Source organism: Lontra canadensis, unplaced genomic scaffold, assembly GCF_010015895.1.
Source record: "Lontra canadensis isolate GAN:19392208 unplaced genomic scaffold, GSC_riverotter_1.0 scaffold42, whole genome shotgun sequence".
Taxonomy (NCBI): domain Eukaryota; kingdom Metazoa; phylum Chordata; class Mammalia; order Carnivora; family Mustelidae; genus Lontra; species Lontra canadensis.
In genome coordinates, this window is record NW_022631036.1 from 6,727,834 (window position 1) to 6,754,242 (window position 26,409).

A 26,409-nucleotide genomic window follows, 5' to 3' on the forward strand; every position below is an offset into this window, starting at 1 on the left:
GTCATGCAGTTACAGACAAGAAGCTAAGAGTCAGAAGGTCTGGATTGTAATCCCATATTTTGTTCATAATTCAACCATGGAGATCAGTTTTTTTAACTTCTCTGAGCCCCAATTTCACCATTGGAAAAATGAAGTTAATATTCTAATACTTAACTCATAAATTACTGAGTGAAAAAAATATATAGTCTATAAGAAGTGACTGCCATGTTATCCAATAAATACCGTCCCTTACTCATAATCCAAATATTTCTCTTGTTGGTCAGAATTAAGTTCCAAGTAACAGATCTCTTAACTATTTAGATGAAATTATCAGTAAAACAAGTCAAGAGCATGTCAAAGTTTTGGTTTATTAGAGATTTAGAATGCTCTAGATAGCTGAAAATGACCATCACTACCATAGCTTGCCTTTATGGAAGTTTTTGCGATCTGATCATACAAATTTACCATCCATTCTCTCTTTTCACAATGTGTCCAAGAGTGAAATTCCACTATAATACTGTTTGTCTTCTCTCCTTTTTTCCATAGGTTTTCTCATGGGCTTTTGTCATTGCTCATAGCAATATTCCTTCAGTCTTGAGTATCAAACCACCTATGTTCCTAAGTTTACTTTGTTGATTACTCATACTAAGTATGAGTAATAACACTAAGGAGAAATTCAAGGACATAAGTAGCATTATTGACCTCTTCTTAACTGTTATATCATTTGTATGAAGCATTTTCTTTACTCTTTTTCCAAGACACATTATTTAAGAATAATATATTGCTTATTTGGCAATAAATAATCAAAAGAAACTGGTTAAATTGTTGAAAATTGTTTCTATGAAAGTGGCTAGAAAGTAAGAGGAAAGGGAGTCTGCTCCTTTTTGAAACAAACCTTGGTTCACTATTTGACTTTTTAAACCATGTGTTTAAAAATAGAAAAAAAAAAAGCTAATCTTTACAAAGAAAGAAAAGGCAGTTGCTCTCAAGGTTTCCATGATTTAATGGAAGACATCAAATGGTATTTGGTTATGTAGTATTAGAAGCACATACAAAATGTTTGGGGAGAACATAAGGAGGTACATTCATTCTTCTTTGGGCAAAGAGGTGATAAGAAGCTACACAGATTAGGTCTTCTTTGGTTAGAGCCTTAAATTTTTAAATGGTTTTAAGTTGTTTTTAAATGTTTAGTGGTTTTCCAGTCAAAATATAGGGAAACAATATTCATATCTAGCCAGGGAAAATAGAATTAGCAAAGGCATGAGAACATGAAAGTACTTTCACTTCTCAGTAACTCTGTGTCATTACTATGGCTAGACTGTGCCATAATCTACATAAATGCCAGGTGAGAGGGCTAGAGAGTTTATTTAAGTGAAGATGGCATAAAGCCTTGGGGTCCTGAGATTGAGCTCACAGTCTGCTTGAGAGTCTCTCTCTGTCACCCTCTGCCCCTCTCCCCAACTCATGTGCACTTGCTCTCTCTCAAATAAATAAAATCTTTTTTAAAAGATGGTACAAAGCCTTACATGTCAATCTATAGAAAAATGTTTTTTAAGTCAGAAATCCAAGCATATATGCTGGATGACCTCACCATCTATCCAGTCGGTTAGTCAATAACTGAGAAGTCATCCTTGACTTTTCCATATCTCTTAACCCACATTTCTCACCTATCACCAACTGTCACTTCCTATGAGTAGATCCAAGTGAAGCACAGAGCTTTTGTGCAATGCATTTTCTGCACAACTGTATGAGGCAGCCCTGTCCACCTTATTCCAAATTCCTACCATTTCCTAACTAGGGATAACTCCTTCCCTTCCATTCTCTGCTGGTAACCAGAGTGATCTCATCAAAATGCAGATGCTACTATGTCAATCCTCCTACTTGTAATATTATAGTGACTTTTCATTTCTCTTAGGATAAAAACCAATATCCTTAACATGACCTTCAAAATTCTGCAGGGTTCAGGTCTAAGTATCATCTCCCCATCTCCATCATGTCCCACCATTACATGGAGCAATTGCTGTCCTCCAGCCACAATGGCCTTTTCCAGTAATTTAACACTTACATATGCCCTCCACCAGTGGCCCTTTGCACATAATACTCCCGTAACTTTGAACCCTCTTCCAGTACTTTCCATCACTCCCATTACCATTTTCACAGTTGCCTAAATAATTTCTATTCATCCTTTAGATATGCACCTTCACGATATTAATGTATATATCTTCTGTGGAACCAATCATGACTGTGATATCAAATTCATTTATAAAACCATTTGACTAAAGATTATCTTCTCTCCTAGACAAGAAGTTCAATGTGAACAGGACCTATATCTACATTAATACATTTAATTCATAAATGAATAAATAACATGCTTATTGAAATCCTCAAGAGTTCTGTAAAGGCCTTAGAGAACAACAGATAATTTTTGCTTACACAGCAACAATTCCAGAAAAATTGGCTCCCCAATGCCATGAATACGATTGAAATGGATGAGTTGTCTTGAAATGTCAATATACAAAACACAAAAAAATACACAAATAAACATAAGATATAATTGGAAGTGAGCTCTGAAATGGCACACTTAAGATTTTATGTCATCTAAGCAATGTGACAGGTTTTTACCATATTTTAGGTGGCCCACCCTTAATCCTCTCTGATTCCTATTTTCATCCTTTTTAAAAATGCTAAGAACAGACTATAAGGAGATTGATAAAAACACAAAACCTCTTCAATAAGAGTCTCCTCTTCCATTTCCTTCTAAGTAAAAATAAGTGTCATCCTCAAAGCTTCTAGCCATCAGCAGGCCAGATAACCCATCTATTTTTTTAATTAAACAGACGGAATATTACTTCATTGGAATTGGACACTCTCCAATCTTTCTAAAGTTTTTATATCCACAGAGCTGTTCATCTATTTTTTTAAAAAATCAGGAATGATACCTCATATTCACTCCTTTACTAAAAGTAGATATCCTGATTTGCCAATATATTTACTTCCTTAACCTATTTGAAACCAGATTCTCTTTCCAAAAGAATAATGATTAATATTTTAATTTAACTAACTGTGTTTAATTATATCTTCTATTTTTAGATAAGTAAGAAGAGCAAAGTTTTGAAGTTACCAGTAAATGGTTAGCAGGAAAATTCCATTTTCTATTAACAATAACTCAGTAAGTCACCCAACAGCTAACTGCCACAGTCATAAAGAAATTAATTGCCCACCTTTGAACAATCATTTATACAATAAAGGTTTATATTAAATACTTGTCAGGCACTCTACTTAACCTGGGAAAAAAGATGAAAGTTATAGTTCCTGCCTTCAAGGAGTTCAGAGTCTAGGAGAGGAGAGGAGAAAGAAAATTAATACAACTTGATAGGTACTAAGACAGATTTCAGTAATGCCAGTTGAAAGAAAAGAGAATGATCCTAACAAAGGAGAAAGGGAAATTTAGGATGAAAAAAACTTCATGAGTCTTTGAAAATTAAAGGGCTGAAGAAACTCTAAAAGATGAAAGCAAAGGCTAGAAAAGTAAGTAGTATTCATATTTTTTTAAAAAAATTTTGAATATATCATACTGGAGAGTTTACATTTTATCTTAAAGTTGAAAAGAAAAGATAGTAAGAACACTTGTGACATCAAATTTCTCACTTAGAAAAATTATCTTGACAGTGATATGGAAGATTAACTTGAAAGGAGAAAAACTTTCCATAAAGCCTAAAAACAATAACTCCTAAAATAGAAGACAGTTTCAAATTATAAAGAAATATTATACCTAAGCTATCTAAAAGGTTTGAAACACTCTTCTTGCAATGCAAATAATTTTTTAAAGATTTTATTTATATATTTTAGAAAGAAGAGAGAGACAGCATGACCAGGAGAGGTAGGAGGAGAGGGAAAGAGAGAGAATGTCAAGCAGACTCCATGCTGAGCATGGAGCCTGATGTGGGGACACTGATTAGGCTCCTGACTCTCAATATAGGATGTTAACTATGTCACCTATCTGTTTTCATGCTGTGCAGTACTGTCTTCAATCTTGAATATAATGTGCCAGCATTCAATGCCTTTGTTAGAAACCACAACCTTGAGCTGTAACCCAGAGAATTTAAGACAAATTGCCCTAAGAGAAAGTGATATGCCTTTTCCTTTACATGCATTAAACTATCTTTAAAATTAAGAGGAAGATAACTTCATATTATTATAAAAATATAAAAAGAAGAATCAAGTTGAACCACCAGAAAGTCCTTATATATGGACCATATCACTTTAGTCCCTCAAAGTTTCACATTTGAACCACTACACATTTGGCCGCTACATTTGAAACTCCAGGGGCAGAGCATCTGGGTGAGTCAGTCAATTAAGAGTCTGACTCTTGACTTCCGTTCAGGTCATGATCTGAGGGTCATGAGATCCAGTCCCACATTGGGCTCCAGCTTGCACATGGAGCCTGCTTAAGATTCTCTCTCTCCCTCTCTTTCTGCCCCTCCCCACCACACCCCACACCCCTGTGTGTGCATGAGTATGTGCATACATCTCTCTCCCTCTCTCTCTATCTCAAAAGAAAGAAAGAAAGAAAGAAAGAAAGAAAGAAAGAAAGAAAGAAAGAAAGGGAACTCTGGGGGCACTATTACTTAGAATTCTGTGTGAAAGGCACACTTCTTCCCCCAACTCCCCTTGTATACACTTCATAGTATATCTGAATTGCATCTTGTGAAGGTTTTTTTTTTAACTTATTTTTTGTTTTTATTTTTTATAAACATATATTTTTATCCCCAGGGGTACAGGTCTGTGAATCACCAGGTTTACACACTTCACAGCACTCACCCCAGCACATACCCTCCCCAGTGTCCATAACCCCACCCCCCTCTCCCAACCCCCCTCCGCCCAGCAACCCTCAGTTTGTTTTGTGAGACTACAAGTCACTTATGGTTTGTCTCCCTCCCAATCCCATCTTGTTTCATTTATTCTTCTCCTACCCCCTTAACCCACCCTGTTGCATCTCCACTTCCTCATATCAGGGAGATCATATGATAGTTGTCCTTCTCCGATTGACTTACTTCGCTAAGCATGATGTGGTATATATACACAATGGAATACTATGAAGCCTTCAAAAGAAATGAAATCTTGTGGAGTTTTATAAGGCAGTGGTCCTGGAATCACTTCCACTGAGTTGCTCTTTGTGTTAAGTCTCTGGCTTTTATAAAAAGCTGGAAATAGACATAAGAAATCGCTCCTACATTTCAGTATACATATTATTAATATATTGTCTTCTTCAGTAATCAGTGTACTCCATATGAAGTCCCACAGAGAAATATACATTTTTAATTTGATGTTTGCACAGATCTAAAGCTAGTTTCTTCAAAGAAAAGTAGAAAAATGCACAAAACACTATCAAGTCTAGAAAAATAGTGAGTCCCTATTCACTGCATCCCTAAGATGGAAGAAGTTTGCTGTGGACTAGCCAAATTCAAAAATAATCTTTGAGCTATAGTTTCAAATATCTATTGGGAATGTCTAATTTCAGTGATACTGGAGATATGAGAAGGGGCCCAACTGTTTCACTTCCTTGGAAAGAAGCAATCTCCCCATCTAGATCTCATTGCTTTCTTCCCTCTTAAAAAGCCAACTAGGAACCAAAGTAAACCTGAGGGAAAATAAGTATACTTTGATCTGCTAGTCTAAAAAAATAAGTACTCAGAAGTAAACTAACTCACCAGCACTGGGGATTCCACCAGACTTTGACTCAAAGTTGAGGTTAGAAAAGAATGATATTCCTTTTTCTGGTATTGTTCCCTATGGATATATGTCTCCTGAGAGGTGGTAATGGAAAAGAGAGGCTGAATATTTGGGACACTTCTTTATTTCCATGGAATTATCCATTCTGACAGATGTAGAATACCTAAAATTGTTCAAAATATAAATTTTAGATACTAAAACATATTATAAAACCGTAATTGTTCAAATGTGGTATTTCCAGACTGATAAATTGAACAAAACAGGTTTTTTTATTTTTATTTTTAAGACTTTTTCACTTATTTATTTGACAGAGAGAGAGAGACAGAAAGAGAGGGAACACAAGCAGAAGGAGTGGGAGAGGGAAGCTCAGGCTTCCCGCTGAGCAGTGAGCCCAATTCTGGGCTCATTCCCAGGACTCTGGGATCTTGACCTGAGCTGAAGGCAGCTGTTTAACGACTGACCCACTGAGGTGTCTCTAAAATAGTTTAAGGATTTATTGATTTATTTATTGAGGGAAATATAAAGAGAGGGAGAAGTGGGAGGGGCAGAGGGAAAGGGAGAGTGAGAATCCATCAGCAGACTACCTGCTGTGTGTGTGAAGCCCAATGCAGGGCTCTATCCCAGGACCCTGAGATCATGACCTAAGCTGAAATCATTAGTTGGATGCTTCACCAGCTGAGGCACCCAGGAGCCTCTGAACAAAATTGTTTTAACCAAGGGAGTAACACAATCAGATTTGCATTTTGAGGCGCACCTGCGTAGTTTAGTCGGTTGTCTGCTTTCAGCTCAGATAATGATCCCAGGGTCCAGGGATAGAGGCCCATGTGGGTCTTTCTGCCCAGCGGAGAGTCTGCTTCTGCCTCTTCCTCTGCCCCCTCCTTCTTCCCCTGATCATGCACAGGAGCATGCTCTCTTTCTCAAAAAAATAAATAAAATCTTTTTTTTTTTTTTTAAGATTTGCATTTTGAAAGAGGAACTGGAAAGTGGATTAAAAGAAGGCAAGAGTGGACCCTGGAATAACACTTTTTAAGCCTTTGTGGTAATCCAAGTAGGAAGTAACAGGGGACTGAACAATGGAAATGGCAGAGGAAATGGAGATAAATGTAAAAAATCCATGAAATACCTTAAAAATTAAGAACATCGTAACTTGCAAGTTGACAAGACAATGGAGGTAAGAGAAAGGAAAGAACTGAGAATGGTGCTAAGATTCCTAAATTCACCACCTGGTGGATCTGGTGTCATTCACAGATCTGGGAAACAATAGGAGTAGAAAGTTCAGAAAGAAGATATTCATTAGAGTTTTGAGATAGTTTTAGTGTAAGATAACTCTATGATACACAAACAGAGATACGATGGTTGTTGTTTGAGTTCAGAAGGAATTATGGCCTGAAAATGTAGATTTGGGAGTCAGCAACATAGAAGTAATTCTTAAAGCCATGATAGTGCTGAACAACACCCAAGTGAATGTGTACAGGGGGAAAAGATGTATGACAAAGCTTTAAGTGTAACCTAAAGATAGTAAAGATTGGTCAAAGGAGATGACAAAAAGCAAGACAGAGAAACTGGATGAAAAATGGGAGAGTGATGTATCAGAAACAAACTAGGGAAAGAGGGGTTTTTCAAAAAAGGAGTTGAATGTGACATTGGGTCAACAGTGTCAAAGATTAGTGATAGGTCAAGTAAAAATAAAAAGAAATGAACTGAAAAATATCCATTGAACTCAGAACAATGAAGTCAGGACCTTGACAGAGTAGTTCAGCGAAATGAAAAGCATCTATATGGCAGAAGATTGAGAAATGAAAGCAAGGAGCAGAAGCAGGGGAATATAGACAACAGTTTTAAGAGTTTCAAATGTAAAGAAAAGGAAAAAAAATGGAGAAAAATAAGGTAATATTAGAAAAAGACATCACAGAGATTTTATTTATGTAATTGTTTCTGTGGTTCATTATTTGGTTAGTTGTTTTTGTTGTATACATTTGTTTGTTTTTTAGATAGGCAAAAATTGAATATGTTTAAATTATTATAGGAAAGCATGGTAGCCAGTCACAGAGACAACCCCAATGATCCCTGCCTCCTGGTGTTCATGTAATATCCCCTGGACATACACTGAATAGTACAGATCTGTGCAAGTAATAGAAATGTGTAGAAATAATGGTGTGTGATTCCTAAGCTAAATGATAAAAGACAATATGACTTCTGCCTTGCTTTCTTGAATCACTTGCTCTGGAGGAAGCCATCTGTCATCTTGTGAAGACACTCAAGCATCCCTATGGAGTCTTTCATGTGGCAAGGAACACTCATCCTGCTCACAGCTAGCAAGAAACTGAGACCTCCTGCCAATAGCCATGTAAGTGAGCCATTCTGAAACAGATTTTCTGCCCCGATCAAGCATTCAGATGACGGTCCCCTGAGGCTGACATCTTGACTGCAACCTCACAAGAGAGTCTGAGCCAAAATTTCCCACATTCCTAATCTACAGAAACTGTGATAATAAATGTGTGTTGTTTTAAGCTGGTAAATTGTTATGCAGCAATCAATAACTAACACAAAAGGTTATAGTATTAAAAGGGAGAGGTTAAAAATACAAAGAAGAAAGAAATCATCAATATGGAAGGTATGCAAGGGCAGGTAGAAAAAGAAAGCATTCCGTAAGTGAGATGATCAGCTTCAGATCAAAATAAGGGTGTCTCTTTTATTTCATAGGAGGGAAATAAAAGGATGGGTATTTGAGGTCAAAGCTGTTGGTCAGTGGCAGTGAAGAAGTATGCATCTGATATTCTCAGTTTTCTCAGTAAGAAGAAAGGGGTAATATGTCAAGAGTACAGGAGGAGGTAGGAGAGGTCTACAGTTTGAAGAGGATGGGGATTAAGGAGTGCCCTTGTGATAAGCACCAGGTGTTGCATGGAAGTGTTAAATCACTATATTGTACACCTGAAACTAATATTACACTGTATGTTAACTAACTGTAATTTAAATAAAACTTTGAAAAATTTAAAAAATATAAAATTATTTAGGAAAAAAAAAAGAAAGAAAGAAATTTTACTTAGCCTCTGTAGAGAACAGGAAAGAGGTGACCCGGGAAACATAGAAGGATTTTTCAGTAGCACTGAGAGCCCAGTTAATGTCAGAGATTATGAATTTTTTATGTAACCAATATGTGGATTCTCTCCAAAGTAGAGGTGAGCTATAGGAGTACCTGTTGGCAAAGTCTCAGAAAGGAACTTTGGATCATACTTCAAATTAAGACAAAGTTGCCTGTACTGTGGTCTAATCACAGCTTGATAATTAAAATTGGCAAGTGTTATTGAAGAGAAGCACAGTGCCTTACATCATGCAAAAATAGAAAACTGTTTAGCCAAAAAAATTCACACTAATCCTCCAATACTTGTTCTATAGAGCTATAAGCTATGTAACTAGCTTTTTAAAAAGGTCAACCAATCTAATAGTATAAAAAATTAATAGAAATATTTTCTGGGTTTTATTAATGATTTGTTATTTTTTGCTTTTCCATCTAATCACCTTTTCATTCTCTTCTAGTCTCTCTTAGTCCTTTAATAGGCAATTATTAATGGAGTGTAATGGAATTGTCGCAAAAGTTACCTCCCTTCATGCTTATATGTAATAAATTGCATTCTTCAGAATTGGTCCATCACACCTGTGATGAGCACTGGGTGTTATATATAAGTGATGAATCATTAGATTCTATACCAGAAACTAATATGTTTCTAACCAATTAGAATGTAAATAAAAACGTGAGAGAAAAAAAAAAGAATTTGTCCATCATATATGTTTCATCCATTGAACACAACATATACATAAACTTAATCTAACAAATAACTAGGAAATAATTGCTATATTCTAGTCTACAAAGTAAACTTTCCCCTCTAAAATAAATACCCATCATTGGAATTCAAATAGCAGAGCAGTAGTATACAAACCAACTTCAAACAAACTTCAGTCTAACTAGCTCTAGTTTGCCTCTTTAAGATTTTTTTTTAATTCCCGAATAAACCATGCTTAGCAAGATTTATACAATCCCACCATGCATTAGCTGAACAATACACAACAATACCCTAAATATGGATGCAGCTCCTTGTATTAATCATATTCATTAAGGGATAAAATATTTCATACAAATAAAAGTTCTTAGGTCCCAAGGTATGAAATGCAATATTTCTCAGCCATGACTATTTTTAAAGAAGTGTATTTCTGAAAATACCTTGGGCTTTACTTCAGCAAACAATAACACACACTAATGCAAACAGATACAATGCCAAGTCATTATTCCCATCCTTATTAAGGCAAATAGTCAGACCAACCTGAAGCACTATAAATAATGAGAGTGTTAAACTGAATACAATGAATAATTCATGAAACCTAATTCTTCCAGCTTCTTTGGCAGTTCTTTCACAGCCAGCTGAAACAATGCAGAATGATTACAAAGATGTATCATCTGTACTGTTGGGGTGTATGACTTATCTTTTAAACTAGATCATTTATTTAAAAAATAATAATCATATTATGGATACTTTGCATTCTAAATGTTTGTTTTTTAGGATAATATGATGCAAATGTACCTTTTTGGAGTTTAGAAATGAGATAATGTCCAAGGGGTATCTGCCTCGCAATTGAGACCTCAAGTAAGGGTTAAGTGGAGCTCCAAGAGTACGCTGGAATAGTCTATAACTCTCAGAGGCATTGTGTTCCTTTTGTGATCCAACACTTCACCAGCATAAAAAAATATAGTATCATTAAAAAGGATCCTGGGCATTAAGTGAGCTGAGACACTAATTCTATTTCTGGATCTGCAATTGACTGGATTTGGCCCCACCCATAACAATGAAACTTATCTAGACTTTAATCTCTTACTCTATCACATTTGAGTATGGACCCAAATAACCATGAGGTTCCTTCTGTTTTCTATATTCATCAATCTACATCACCAACAAACCCATCTCCCAGCTTCTAACCATATTCTATTTGATTATAAGAATCATGAAGGCAGAGATAGGCCTATTTTGTTCACAAATATATCCTCAGCACCTAGCATAATACCTGGAATATTTAAATAAATATTCATTGAATAAACAAATGAATCCATACCATTTGAGAAACACAAATTCAATCCAAGTCTGTTTCTTCTTTCACACAATATTTAATACAGCAAAAGTTTGGAACAGCCAAAGCCCCAAGTTACTGAAACCAACTAAAGATAAAGAAATTACTACATTCAGCAACAAATATCTTATCATTTGGTTTTCTCACCAAATTATCACAGCACATATTTTCCAAAGTGTATTGCGGAGCAAGAATAGAATATGTTGGATACCTGGGTGGATCAGTCAGTTAAGTCCCTGCCTTCTGCTCAGATCATGATCTCAGGGTCCTCAGATTGAGTCCCACATCAGACTCTTTGCTCATCAGGAAGCCTCTTCTCCCTCTGCCTGCCGCTCCCCCTGCTTGTGCGCTCACTCACTCTCTCTCTCTCTTGCTCTGACAAATAAATAAAATCTTTAAAAAAAAAAAAAAGAATGGAATATGTTTTTGTTTTTACTCAGTGTAGCTAGGCTTAAGACTAGCATTCTGATTATGAACTGACTATCCTTTTCTATAGTAATCCTACTGTAAAGGAACAAATTCTCTCCCTCTCCCAATACACATATATGAACGACTGCACACTTAAGCCTCTATCTCACCTCAAAACAGAGACTCAAAGACTATACACAATAAAAATGGGTTTAAAGTAGATACCATGGAATATTCTGGAAGAGAATATTCTGTAGTTGCTGACAACTTCATGCTTACAACAGTCTCTTTTGTATTTTATCTCCATTGTTTGATTCAACCTTTGGTCTATGGAATTTTGGCATTATACTCAAGAATCAAGGTTTAGCACTCTGTTCCCTACCTCAGAAATCCTTCCTGACTTAGGATAGCAGTGTGGGGGAGGAATATTTTAACTTGGATTCCAAAACATATGAAATTTATTCAAGCAGGCTATTATAACCATTCAAAATATGAAAGAAAGACAATTTATATCTAAAAAAAGCCTCTATAACAGACACCTTGTACTGTATTGTGCTTTGTATAATAATGATACAATATGAAAGATTATAATGTAAGCTGTAAAGTATAGCAGAAAATCCCAGAACCACTTAATGAAGTCATTGTGGTGACTCTTATAATAGATACCCAATATTTACTCTCCCATTCTTCCACTGAGTAGCATAACTGCAACTTCAGAAATTTATTTAAGCTCAAATTTGCCAGTGATTGTTTTGGGAATGAGTATGTGGTACAATTACTATCAATTAGACATGAGAAGAGAAATACTAGAAGCTTTTAGAAATATTATTCCTTCTTTCAAGGCAGTGGGAAAAAAAAAAACTGGTATCTCTCTATAGCTAGAAATTAATAAGAAAACATATGGCCCAGACTGCAGTCGGGGGAACAGGGAACCAGACTTGGTTTGAAACCCAACACTACTGATAGCATAATGGAAAATCAGAAAGAGCCTAGGTTCCAATGACATTAGTCTATCACTAAAACAGTTAAATCTGTAGCCCACTTTACTTCTGGACTCTCTTTTATTTGAGAAAATAAATGTCCCTATTGTTTAGGTTAGTTAAGTGTGGGCTCTGTTCCTTGAAGCCCAAAGAATCCCATTTGACACAATTAATTTTCTATATGTGGAGGCCATCTCCTATGTAATTCTAAATAAGCATATAATTAAGGTGATTCAAGATGATTTTTTTAAAACCAGAATTTTAAAAAGAATAACAGCAAACCAGTTAAGAGTTCAGCCATACATATCATAAATAATTACACACAATAGCCCACTCTGAGCACACAGTATACTCAGCAAATATTTCCTATTTGATTTATCAGGTTTTTTATTTGATCATTCACAAGTGATTTCTTTAAATATTAAACACAAAAGGCATCCTAGAAATAAAACTTTATGTGTCAGTCTGTCATTGTGAAAAGAACTTTATGGAAGTTAGAGATGGAAGAAGCCTGTCTGATTTGTCCCTTTGTAAAGGCATGAGTTTCTTACAATGTATTTTCTCGTTAAAATTATCCAAAGGGTCTCAATCCTGAGGCTTTAATGAATAAGCTGACTTCTAGCTGGGATTGAAATGAGATTTTTTTTCACCCCCTGAGGAATAGTACTACAAATGTGATCAAGTGAATTACTGAGGGATTTCACCCTACTCTATAAGACTCCTGGTCTGTTCCAGGGTGATAATCTGTAGATACAAAGAATGAGGAAAGGGCAAATGTTGTATATTTGTAATAGTAAAATGGAAACTCAAAAGAGAAATTAAATTCAACAGAAAGAGTTGCTCTCAGGTTCCACCACAACTACAGACAGATATAAATTCCATGTGGAAGTAAACTTTCTAAAACATCATTCCAATTATAAGGGCCATAAAAACAACCTCAGTATTTTTCACTTGGCCTCACCTCCTAACATGCATCAATCACACTAAAGTAGTCGGGATTTACAGTTTCTTAGGATATATTTACTCTTCCCATGGTTTTGTTTGCAATGGTTCCTTTGTTTAAGATGAACTCCCACTCCTCCCATCCCTTCCACAACTGCCCACCACTCCTGCCTCTATTCTGTTCTCTCATCTCTTCCCTATTCTCTCTTCCTCTCCTTCTCCCAGTTCCCACTCACCATTTCAGGTCTAATTCAAATCTTTGAGCATTCCTTTCCTCTGAATTCCTGTAAAGGAAAGTCTGTGCCACAAAATTCCATGTCCTGATTTAATGAGGCAAAATGGTATGATGAAAAGCATGGTCTTTAAAAGGAAATAAGAATTCGGCTCTGACATTCAAGAGCAGACCCTCAAAAACTACTACTGGTTATTATTATTAATAGTAATAACAATAATCAGTTATTAAAAGTTGATTTAGCTATGTGGTAATTTTATGATCCTGAGCAAGACATTTAACCGATCAAAACCTCAGTTTTTCTATCTGTAAAACCAATAACATCTGTCCACTAACCTCATAAAATTGTGAAAACTGAAATGAGATGATATGTGTGATAGTGTTTGTAATGATTATACAAATATTTACATGATAGATTCTAAGAGAGATATTGAATATATTCTTTAAAAGATTATTAATAACAAGAGAATGCTTATGATGCAATGGCAAATGAACAAAGAAAAATAAACAGTTGTTCAACAATGTGATAAAAACTACATAAAAAGTACATTTTATGAAAGAGTCTAATGAGACGTTAGTAGTAGTTTTCAGGGCAGGAACTAAGCTAAATCAAGTGGGTTGCATAGGCACAAAATTTAAGAAGGCACTTTCTTATTTCCTTCAAAAGCAAGGTCAACCTCCTTAAATTTTCTGCCCAAGACAATATTCTGGATACCCAGATAAAGCTACAATGCTAGGGCAACAGAGGGCCAATTTAGAGCTGAAAAGCAATGGCTAAATAATTGGCACACCAATTAATTAAAACTTTCAGTAGGAAGACTATATCTTAACTGTTTTTCTTATAATCAAATTGTTTCTAAAGATAAATTCTGGGGCAGCTGAGTGGCTTAGTCATTAAGCATCTGCCTTTGGCTCAGGTCATGATCCCAGGGTCCTGGGATCAAGCCCCACATCGGGCTCTCTGCAAAATGGGAAGCCTGCTTCTCCCTCTTCTGCTCCCCCAGCTTGTGTTCCCTCTCTCGCTGTGTCTTTCTCTGTCAAATAAATAAATAAAATATTTAAAACAAACAAACAAAAAAAAGATAAATTCTGACAAAGGGCAAAGTCCCAACTCCTAGCCAGAAGAAAGCATAAAGCAAAAACAAAAGCCTACCATAGATTTCAATGTAATGCAATAGCTTGCCTTGAGTTGGAACCATAGTCTGCCTGGAATTTTTTTCAGTCAATATATGATTTCATGACCTAGAAAAATCAGTGTTCCAAAGAAATATCTCAATAATGATATAGGTAGCATAATGTTGTTGACAGCACGAGAGTGCTGAAACCAAATCAGCCAGTTTCAACTCCCAGTTCCACAACTTGTAGGCCTATTCATTTAAGGCAAATTACCTAATTTCTTTGGGGTTTAATTTCTTCATCTATAAGTTCAATATAACAATAACACCTACCTGATAATGCTACCATGAAAATTAAATGAGTTAATCTACATGCAGTGATAAGAGTAGTGCATAAAACATAGTAAATCCTTAATAAATCTTGGCTACTATTACTAGCTCATGATTACAATTCTTCTTTTAGTTAAAAAAAAAACATAAATGCCTCTGGGGATAACACTGTAATTTGTGGTTATTTATACTAGACTGTAAATAAAAGATCTGAAGGCAGATTTGGGAGGAAAACATGAGAAATCAGAAGTGGAGATTTAGGAAAACATGTGAGTAGTAGATTTGTAAAAAAAATAGGGGCACCTGGGTGGCTCATTGGGTTAAAGCCTCTGCCTTTGGCTCAGGTCATGATCCCAGAATCCTGGGATCGAGCCCCACATTGGGTTCTCTGCTCAGCAGGGAGTCTGCCTCCCCCCGCCCCCCCGCCTGCCTCTCTGCCTACTTGTGATCTCTGTCTGTCAAATAAATAAATAATTTTTTTTTAGAATGTTAAAAATAAATAAATAAATAAATACATAGAAGAGAAGGCCAGATGGTGGAGGAGTAGCAGACTGAGATGACATCAGGTCACAGGAGTTCAGCTAGATAGTTATCAAACCATTTGGAACACCTACAAACCCAGGAGGAGATCGAAGAGAAGAAGAGCAGCAATTCTGATTTCAACAGAAATCAACCACTCTCTTGAAAGGTAGGACATGGAGAGAAATGAATCCAAAGCAACAGGAAGATAGACCAGGGGAGGAGGGGTCAGGTCCCAGCAAGTTGTGGAGCAGTGGAGCACAAAATCAGAACTTTTAGAAGTCTGCTCCACTGAGGGACATCACTCCAGAGGCTAAGCGGATGTGGAGGCCTCGCAGGGACAGTGTGATACAGGTCCCATGGGGTCACAGAAAAACCGGGGGTATCTAAGTGTGGCAGAGCTCACAGGTATCAGAGCAGAGAAACTGACTACAGAGACAGAGCTGAGGAGTGAGCTCTTAGCTTGGGGTGACCTTACACCATGATCCGCAACAGTCGGGCCACTGCTTTTTGAGCATGGACCCCACAAGTGGCAGATCCAGGGAGACTCACCTTCCTCCTCTGAGTAGTGCAGCAGGAATCTGCTGGGTTTGGAGACTCCAAATGAGGCTGTGCGCCAGAGACAAAAACGCTTGGTCACAGGCCGGGTGAGCCCAGAGTGCAGCCAGAGACGAGGAGATGGGAGTGACTGACTGCTTTTCTCTGAGGGTGCACTGAGGAGTGGGGCCCCAAGCTCTCAGCTCCTCTGGGTAGAGATTGGGAGGCCGCCATGTTCATTCCCGTCCTCTAGAGCTCTACGGAAAGCACTCAGGGAACAAAAGCTCCCCAGAGTGAACCCTAGCAGATTACTTAGTCCAGCCCCTGGCAAAGGGGGTGCAATTCCACCTCGGGCAAAGATATTTGAGAATCACTGCAACAGGCCCCTCTCCCAGAAGATCAGCAAGAACATCCAGCCAAGACCAAGCACAGATCAAGAACAACAGAACTTCAGAGCCAGGGGAAATTAATGCATGGAATTCATGGCTTTCTCCCCATGATCCTTTAGTCTTGCAAAGTTAAATTGATTTTTTTTTATTTTATTCTTTTCTTATTCTATTTTTTTTAAGATTTTATTTATTTATTTGACAGAGAGAGATCACAAGTAGATGGAGAGGCAGGCAGAGAGAGAGAGAGAGAGGGAAGCAGGCTCCCTGCTGAGCAGAGAGCCCGATGTGGGACTCAATCCCAGGACCCTGAGATCATGACCTGAGCCAAAGGCAGTGGCTTAACCCACTGAGCCACCTCAGGCGCCCCTCTTATTCTATTTTTTTTAACTTTTCCTCTTTCCTTTTTTAATGTTTTGTAACTAGTTTATCTTAACAATACCTTTCTGGGGAAAAAATCCTTTTAAACCTTCATTATTATAATCATATTTTATCCTTCATTGTATTTAACCTTATTTTTTGTATACATACAGGGTTTTTTATTTCTAAAAAATTTTGGGATACAATTTCTTCTAATCAAAATGTACCCTAAATCTAGCACAAGGCTTTGTTCTAGTGTCCAGCCTGTGCAAATTCTCTCCACTTTTTTTCTTTCTTTTCACAACCAACTTATCAATTCCTTTTTTAGAAATTTTTTTTAATTTTCATCTTTACATTCATATTCCATCCCTTCATCATGCTTACCCATATATATATACGGGTGTGTATATATATATATATATACCCATATATATATATATGGGTATATATATATATATATATATATATATATATATATATATATATATATATATATGTTATTCTTTCTTTAAAATTTTGGGAGGTAATTTCTTCTAAAAGACCAAAATACCCAAAATCAAGTGGATGACTCTCTTCTATTTTGTTTTTTCTTTTTATCCCCTTTCTTCTCCCCCCGATTTGGGGTGTCTTCTGACTTGGTTAGCATATATTTTACTGGGGGTCTTTGCAACCCTTTTAGTATTTTTATTCCCTTGTTCATATATTATTATATGGAAAAAATGACAAGGCAGAAAAATGCATCGCAAAAAAAAAGAAGAAAAGGCAGTACCAGTTGCTAGGGACCTAATCAATACAGACATTGGTAATATGTCAGAACTAGAGTTCAGAATGGTGATTCTCAAGGGCTAGGCTCAAAAAAGGCATAGAAGATATTAGAGAAATCCTGTCTGGATAAATAAAAGCCCTTTCTGGAGAAATAAAAAAACTAAAATCTAACCAATCAGAAATCAAAAAAGCTATTAATCAAGTGCAATCAAAAATGGAAGTTCCTGGGGCGCCTGAGTGGCTCAGTGGGTTAAAGCCTCTGCCTTCGGCTCCGGTAGTGTTCTCAGAGTCCTGAGATCGAGCCCCGCATCGGGCTCTCTGCTCAGCAGGGAGCCTGTTTCCCTTCCTCTCTCTCTGCCTGCCTCTCTGCCTACTTGTGATCTCTGTCTGTCAACTAAATAAATAAAATCTTTAAAAAAAAAATGGAAGTTCCTACTGCTAGGATAAATGAGGCAGAAGAGAGATTTAGTGATATAGAAGACCAAATGACAGAGAATAAAGAAGCTGAGCAAAAGAGAGACAAAAAACTACTGGACCACAAGAGGAAATTCAAGAGACAAGTGATATCATAACACAAAACAATATTAGAATAATTGGGATTCCAGAAGAAGAAAGAGGGAGGGGAGCAGAAGGTATATTGGAGAGAATTATTGTAGAGAATTTCGCTAATATGGCAAAGGCAACAAGCATCAAAATCCAGGAGGTGCAGAGAACCCCCCTCAAAATCAATAAGAATAAGTCCACACTCCATCATCTAGCAGTAAAACGTACAAGTCTTAGTGACAAAGAGAAAATACTGAAAGAAGCTGAGGACAAGAAGTCTGTAACATACAATGGCAAAAATATTAGATTGGCAGCAGACTTATCCACAGAGACCTGGCAGGTCAGAAAGAACTGGCATGATATATTCAGAGCACCAAATGAGAAAAACATGCAGCCAAGAATACTATATCTAGCTAGGCTATCATTGAAAATAGAAGGTGAGATAAAAAGCATCCAGGACAAACAAAAACTAAAAGAATTTGCAAACACAAAACCAGCCCTACAGAAAATATTTAAAGGGGTCCTCTAAGCAAAGACAGAGCCTAAAAGTAGTAGACCAGAAAGGAACAGAGATAACATATAGTAACAGTCACCTTACAGGCAACACAATGGCACTAAATGCATAACTTTCAATAGTTACCCTGAATGTAAATGGGCTAAATGCCCCAATCAAAAGACACAGGATATCAGAATGAATAAAAAAACAAAACCCATCAATATGATGTCTACAAGAAACTCATTTTAGACCTAAGGACACCTCCAGATTTAAAGTGAGGGGAAGGAAAACAATTTACCATGCTAATGAACATCAAAAGAAGGCTGGGATGACAATCCTTATATCAGATACATTAGATTTTAAGCCAAAGACTATAATAAGAGATGAGGAAGGAAACTATATCATACTTAAAGGGTCTGTCCAACAAGAAGATCTAACAATTTTAAATATCTATGCAAAAACATGTGAGCAGCCAACTATATAAACCAATTAATAACAAAATCAAAGAAACACATTGACAATAATACAATAACAGGAGGGAACTTTAACACCCCACCCCCCATTAAAATGGACAGATCATCTAAGCAAAAGATCAACAAGGAAATATAGGCCTTAAATTACACGTTGGACCAGATGGACATCACAGGTATATTCAAAACATTCCATCCCAGAACAATAGAATACACATTCTTCTCTAGTGCCCATGGAACATTCTTCAAAATAGATCACATCCTGGGTCACAAATCAGGTCTCAACTGGTACCAAAAGATTGGGATCATTCACTGCATATTTTCAGACCACAAGGCTCTGAAGTTAGAACTCAATCACAAAAGGAAAGTTGGAAAGAACTCAAAAACTTGGAGGCTAAAGAGCATCCTACTAAAGAATGAATGGGTAAACCAGGAAATTAGAGAAGAATTGAAAAAATTCATGGAAACAAATGATAATTAAAACACAACTGTTCAAAATATATGGGAAACAGCAAAGGCAGTCCTGAGAGGAAGTACATAGCAATACAAGCCTTTCTCAAGAAATAAGAAAGGTCTCAAGTACACAACCTAACCCTACACGTAAAGGAGCTAGAGAAAGAACAGCAAAGAAAGCCTAAACCCAGCAGGAGAAGAGAAATCATAAAGATCAGAGCAGAAATCAATGAAATAGAACCCAAAAGAACACTAGAACAAATCAACAAAACTAGGAGATCATTCTTTGAAAGAATTAATAAGATGGATAAACCCCTGGCCAGACTTATCCAAAAGAAAAGAGAAAGGACCCAAATAAATAACATCATGAATGAAAGAGGACAGATCATAACCAACACCAAAGAAATACAAACAATTATAAGAACATATTATGAGCAACTATATTCCAGCAAATTTTTCAATCTGGAGGAAAGGGATGTGTTCCTAGAGAAGTATAAACTACCAAAACTGAACCAGGAAGAAATACAAAACCTGAACAGACCCATAACCAGTAAGGAGATCAAAGCAGTCATCAAAAATCTCCCAACAAACAAAAGCCCAGAGCCAGATGGCTTCCCAGTGGAATTCTACCAAATATTTAAAGAAGAATTAATACATAGTCTCCTGAAACTGTTCCAAAAAATAGAAACCGAAAGAAAACTTCCAAACTCATGTATGAGGACAGCACTATCCTGATCCCAAAACCAGACAAAGACCCCATCAAAAAAGAGAATTGCAGACGAATATCATTGATGAACACAGATGTGAAAATTCTCACCAAAATACTAGCCAATAGGATCCAACAGTACATTCAAAGGATCATTCACCACGACCAAGTGGGATTTATTCCAGGGCTGCAAGGTTGGATCAATGTCCACAAATCAATAAATGTGATATAATACATTAATAAAAGAAAGAACAAGAACCATGTGATACTCTCAATAGATACTGAAAAAGCATTTGACAAAGTACAGCATCCTTTCTTGATCAAAACTCTTCAAAGTGTAGGGATAGAGGGTACATACCTCAATTTCATCAAAGCCATCTATGAAAAACCCACAGCAAATATCATTCTCAATGGGAAAAAATCGAGAGCTTTTTCCCTAAGGTCAGGAACATGGCAGGGATGTCCATTATCACCACTGCTATTCAACATGGTACTAGGAGTCCTAGCCTCAGGAATCAGACAACAAAAAGAAATAAAAGGCATCCAAATTGGCAAAGAAGAAGTCAAATTATCACTCTTTCCAGATGATATGATACTTTATATGGAAAACCCAAAAGACCCCACTCCAAATCTGCTAGAACTTGTACAGGAATTCAGTAAAGTGTCAAGATATAAAATCAATGCACAGAAATCTGTTGCATTTCTATACACCAATAACAAGACAGTAGAAAGCGAAATTAAGGAGTCAATCCCATTTACAATTGCACCCCAAACCATAAGATACCTTGGAATACACCTAACCAAAGAGGCAAAGAATCTGTACTCAGAAAACTATAGAGTACTCATGAAAGAAATTGAGGAAGACACAAAGAAATGGAAAAACATTCCATGCTCATAGATTGGAAGAACAAATATTGTGAAAATGTCTACGCTACCTAAAACAATCTACACATTTAAGACAATCCCTACCAGAATACCATCCTTTTTTTTTTTCAAAGAAATGGAACAAATAATCTTAAAATTTATATGGAACCAGAAAAGACCCCAAATATCCAGAGGAATGTTGAAAAATAAAACCAAAACTGGTGGCATCACAGTTTCAGACTTCAAGCTCTATTACAGAACTGTCATCATCAAGACAGTATGGTACTGGCACAAAAACAGACACATAGATCAATGGAACAAAATAGAGAGCCCAGAAATGGACCTTCAACTCTATGGTCAACTAATCTTCAACAGAGCAGGAAAGAATGTCCAATAGAAAAAAGACAGTCTCTTCAAAAAATGGTATTGGGAAAATTGGACAGCCACATGGAGAAAAATGAAACTGGACCATTTCCTTACACCACACACAAAAATAGACTCCAAATGGATGAAAGACCTCAATGTGAGACCTGGAATCCATCAAAATCCTTGAGGAGAACACAGGCAGCAACCTCTTCGACCTCAGCCACAGCAACTTCCTCCTAGAAACATCGCCAAAGGTAAGGGAAGCAAGAGCAAAAATGAACTATTGGGACTTCATCAAGATCAAAAGCTTTTGCACAGCAAAGAAAATAGTTAACAAAACCAAAAGAAAACTGACAGAATGGGAGAAGATATTTGCAAATGACATATCAGATAAAGGGCTAGTACCCAAAATCTATAAAGAACTTATCAAACTCAACACCCAAAGAACAAATAATCCAATCAAGAAATGGGCAGAAGACATGAACAGACATTTCTGCAAAGAAGACATCCAGATGGCCAACAGACACATGAAAAAGTGTTGAACACTGCTTGTCATCAGGGAAAGACAAATCAAAACCACAGTGAGATACCACCTCACACCAGTCAGAATGGCTAAAATTAACAAGTCAGGAAATGACAGATGTTGGAGAGGATGCAGAGAAAGGGGAACCCTCCTACACTGTTGATGGGAAAGCAAGCTGGTGCAGCCACTCTGAAAAACAGCATGGAGGTTCCTCAAAAAGTTGAAAATAGAGCTACCCTACAATCCAGCAATCGCACTACTGGTATTTACCCTAAAGATACAAATGTAGTGATCTGAAGGGGCACGTTCACCCAAATGTTTATAGCAGCAATGCCCACAATAGCCAAACTATGGAAAGAACCTAGATGTCCTTCAGCAGATGAACGGATAAAGAAGATGTGGTGTATATATGTAATGGAATATTATACTGCCCTCAAAGGAAATGAAATCCACCATTCAGAATGACATGGATGGAACTAGAAAGTATTATGCTGAGTGAAAGAAGTCAATCAGAGAAAGACAATTATCATATGATCTCCCTAATATGAGAAATTTGAGAGGCAGAAGGAAAAAATGAAACAAGATGGGATCAGGAGGAAGACAAGCCATAAGAGACCCTTAATCTCACAAAACAAATGGGGTTGTTGGGGCGAGGGGGCATATGGAGAGGGTGGATGGGTTATGGACATTGGGGAGGGTATGTGATGTGGTGAGTGCTGTGAAGTGTGTAAGCTTGACGATTCACAGACCTGTACGCCCAGGGCAAATAATATATTACATGTGAATAAAAATAAATAAATAAATAAATAAATAAATAAATAAAAGAATACACTGTAAAGTCCACAATATTTTGCTCATGGACATAGAGCAAAGATAGGAGCATAGTTTAAAAGTTGAAGAGCAGTACCTTGATTCCTTCTTTTCCTTCCACTAAATTAACTAGTAAGAAATATTTGGGCAGTCTAATAGTTAACTAGACCTATGTAAATAAATAAATAAAAAGTGTTCTCAAGAAATTCCCTGGAAGAAACACAATTCATAATCATGAAATAATTAGAGACTAACTCAGCATATAGGAAAAAACTAAATTGTCTGAAATAAACAATATACACTACCAAAGTTTAGCCTCTGTTGAGACTACAGGAACCCTTCTCTTGCCCCACACAATACTCCCCAGTAGCAATAACTTCAAGGGTCCTGGCATAACATAACTAAGTCAGAGATAATTAGATGGGCAGAATCTGAGATTGTATTGGTGACTACAGAGATCAAAGATATGGTCTCAGCCTGTCATAGAGAGAAGCTTTCATGAAGACTTCCTAAGTCCCCACATTATAATAACTTTATAAGTTTCACAGTGCTCCCCCCGTCAAAATAATACCTACTTCCATGTAACGTGGAGAGGGGAGGAGAAGGAGGAGAGGGTGTCATCTCAGGAAAGAAAGCTTGCTGTCCTTTTCCTAAGAGGTTTCTAAAACCTACCTGGCTCAATGGCTTAACTTAGTCTTTGATCTTTCAAATAGGCCATCACGAGACTCCTTGATCCCTCAAGACAAGCCTCACAAATCTTAAATGTACAAAGGAATAAATGAAGGAAATCAATCTTCACCATTCTACCTTAGTCTTGTTTTCAGAAGGAGCCATAACTGATTATCAGAAAATTATCCTCCATATCTCAGCTAACTGGTTTTCAATTAGTGAAGTGTTTTTAAGCTGCACTTTGCAACTGTTTAGCACAGCATGAAATCCATTTTTTAAAATTATGTTATATATTTGTATTCAGGTTTACATGTATTTAGATCATGATATAAAATGCTTTCTTAGCATGGGTCACAAGTCAAAATATTTGAAAACACTGGTCTAATCTATTAAGAGGGAATGAGATGAACAAAGGAAATGCACCATATTGACACCTAGCTATAAAATACATTGAAATAATTTTCATCAGATGAGGGGAGAGGACAAGTCATCTGATCTACCAGATCTGATAACATCAGAACAGTGTCAGTTCTTAATATGATAGCTCTACTTGCCTCCTCTCATAGAAGGATCTGGAGAGGACTCCAAATTTAAATGTTGAGTTCATTCTCTCTCACTATTTACTATGTAATGGTTGTCATTTCCCTAGATCTATAAATAAAGGTATATATGCCTATGGGTGCTTAAGAGTTTATGTGTCTATGTACAAAATATATACGTGTATAATGGTATTTCTTGTTAAATGGGCAATACTGGACCTGTCCATAATAAATCTTGTTAAGGAGACTTTATCTGATAGAACACATGTAATGTAGGCAATTACCTCAGAGGGTGTGGAGGAGAATGCCCTAAAGAAACAAACTACAAGTTATGATAAGCTGTCCATGAACACTGAATAAAGGCCTGTAATAAGGTAGCCAATAGGACAGCGGACAAGAAACATAGACCATTATATATGTGTGAAATGGCTTCCTTGTTCATTCCTATCCTGCTGTTTCTTGCCTATGCACCCCTGGAGATGTCAGCCCCACTGATGCCAAAACTGCCCTGAAAATTTATCCACCTATCCAGGCAGTTGCTTTCATCACCATTACTGCTCATTATTTTTATCATTTCTCTTTATCTTCTTTTTTAGATGATGCGTATTATATGTTATATGCTATCTATGCTGACAAATTCATAAAATTCATTATGTGCTACATTTCCAGGCTGTGTATATAAAGTTATTCAAATAACATCTTCATGAGAAAATCATTTTCTCATTCACACATTTTTTATCTGCACAAACTCTAAATCTAAAAGAAATGGAAAGGCTAAAGGAAGCATACAGAACTTCCCACAGAGCAGAATAAATCAATTTCACTTTAGTCTCACCTCTTTATCCCCAAATATGGTCATTACACTACCTAGAACTGTCATAAAGAGGAGAAAGAAATGCATGAGGGAAGAGAGGCTGGGTGGGAGTACTATTAAATGCCATTTTCATAACTCTTAGCAATTTTACAAAAGCACTTACATATACATTATAACATTTAATCCAAACTACATTTGATGCTGTAGAGAATATTATTCATCTTCATTTTTCAAATAAAGAATGGAGGCTCTGAAAGGTAAAAACAAAGCCAAGATTAAGAGTCCATCATCTGATCCTTCCATCTATCACACTGCTTCTCTACTGACTCAAGATGTTTGGGGCTTGTTCAAAAGGGATAAGTTAAAATCTTTTCAAAAAAAATTTTTAAGATGTAGGGTGGTATATCATCTCAATCCCAACACAATCTTCTAGCTGCTCTGGTCATAAGTCTCTACTACTTATTATCATTTTCCATATTCATCCAAAGCAGCAGTGATAACTGTCTAGAACAAAGCAAATATACTTTACTTGTTCCCATTCTCTCATAGCAAACCTACTTTCTGTATCTGAACCTAACATATAATACTCAAAATTTAGAGTCAAAATCAGGAAATTTTGTCATTTTATTCTATGTATAAAACATAAATACAGGATACCCAAGAACCCAAGTTCAGGTCATCCCAGGATGTTTCCCACACTTACATGTGTATGTTTGCTAGGAAAGTCAAAGTAGATGTGAATGAAACAGCCTCTCTGCCAATTCAATCTTTCCCAGTCTCGTATGTCCAAGAGAGTGATGGAAAAGATATTAAGCTATTCAACAGGGAAAGTATGGAAGTGTTGAATCACTATATTGTACATCTGAAACCAATATTATACTTTATATTAACTAACTATATTTTAAGTAAAAACTTAAGCAAGAAAAAATATTAATTTATTAAAAGGAAGAAATCACTTTGATAGACATAGCATTTTATTTGAAAAGAATCTATTGAACATCTCTAATGTACAAGACTGTACCTGCCTACCTACCACAAAAAATGTAATAGTGGTAGAACTTCAGAGACCTTTCTTGCAATCTAGGGCCCAGCCAAATGAACAATCATTGGTATTTGATATCTTTTCTTAATGCTCTCCTTTTCTCCCTCTCTTGCTTTCTTCCCTAAAGTAATAGGCTATAAATATAACTCAGAACAAAGAGTTCCTAATTAGGATCACTCATATCCACATAATATTGCAGAAAAAACAACTCTGAATCACCTCTTGCCCTGATTCAATAGCTAATATCAACAAAGGGTTCAGTTATCCTATTTTTTAAAGATTTTATTTATTTATTTGACAGACAGAGATCACAAGTAGACAGAGGGGCAAGCAGGGAGAGAGAGAGGGGGAAGCAGGCTCCCCACTGAGCAGAGAGCCCAATGCAGGGCTTGATCCCAGGACCCTGGGATCCTGACCTGAGCCAAAGGCAGAGGCTTTAACCTACTGAGCCACCCAGGCACCCCACAGTTATCCTATTTTTGGCAGAAGGTCTTTTCCTGGGGTTTCTTTGTTTGCTTGTTTGCTTTTGTTGTTGTTTTTTGGTTTTTTACAGCTAGAAAGATGTACAATATATATATTACATATATATACACACTATATGTGTATATTATATATATGTATATAATATATATATAATAAAGTTTAGTAATGAAAAAGTTTCCCAAGTATGACAAAATGAGATTACATATAATACACATACACATACAACC